This window comes from Mus caroli, chromosome 5, assembly GCF_900094665.2.
Source record: "Mus caroli chromosome 5, CAROLI_EIJ_v1.1, whole genome shotgun sequence".
NCBI classification, from domain to species: Eukaryota; Metazoa; Chordata; class Mammalia; order Rodentia; family Muridae; genus Mus; species Mus caroli.
The window spans coordinates 135,000,555-135,001,547 of record NC_034574.1 but is presented as its reverse complement, the minus strand read 5'-3'; positions in this window follow the sequence as shown (position 1 = coordinate 135,001,547).

Here is a 993-nt window from a genome sequence, read left to right as displayed (position 1 = left end):
CTAGAGTCAAGAGCTCCGGGGTACTGGTTAGTACATCATGTTGTTCCAACAATAGGGTTGCAGATCCCTTTAGCTCCTTGGGTACTTTCTCTAGCTTCTCCTTGCCCGTCTTTATTAAAGAATCTTTATTATACAGTTAGAGTTCCTTAGAGAAGATGAAGTTGTTTGGGTTTTCTGGGAAGCTGTAAAGAAATACCCATCCACCCCAGAGAGGGGCACAGGCAACCCCTGGGCGGCTGGACTGCAAACAAACCCCTCTTACAATGTGGTGGTGCATCACATTTAATACTAAGACTGCTCTCCTCCCCAAACCACTCCTGCTTCCAGATACTGTAGAGCCGAGCAAGATCACATACAGCTGAGACTGCAGGGGATGGTGATGGGAACCTCAGGTGAGGGTCATCAGATACCCCAACCTTCCACAGAGGAATATTAACAGCCTGGCCATAGACAGAGCTACATAGTTCTGACTGTATTACTACTACATCTGAGCCACGCCCCAGCCCCTCACTGGGGGATTCTAGGCAGGGGCTCTACCACTGAGCCACACCCCCAGCCCCTCACTGGGGGGATTCTAGGCAGGGGCTCTACCACTGAGCCATGCCCCCAGCCCCTCCCTGGGGGATTCTAGGCAGGGGCTCTACCACTGAGCCATGCCCCAGCCCCTTCCTGGGGGATTCTAGGCAGGGGCTCTACCACTGAGCCACGCCCCCAGTCCCTCCCTGGGGGGATTCTAGGCAGGGGCTCTACCACTGAGCCACACCCCCAGCCCCTCACTGGGGGGATTCTAGGCAGGGACTCTACCACTGAGCCACACCCCCAGCCTCTCACTGGGGGATTCTAGGCAGGGGATCTACCACTGAGCCATGCCCCAGCCCCTTCCTGGGGGATTCTAGGCAGGGGCTCTACCACTGAGCCACGCCCCCAGCCCCTCACTGGGGGATTCTAGGCAGGGGCTCTATAGCAGAGTGTGTCCCCAGTCCCTCAACAGAA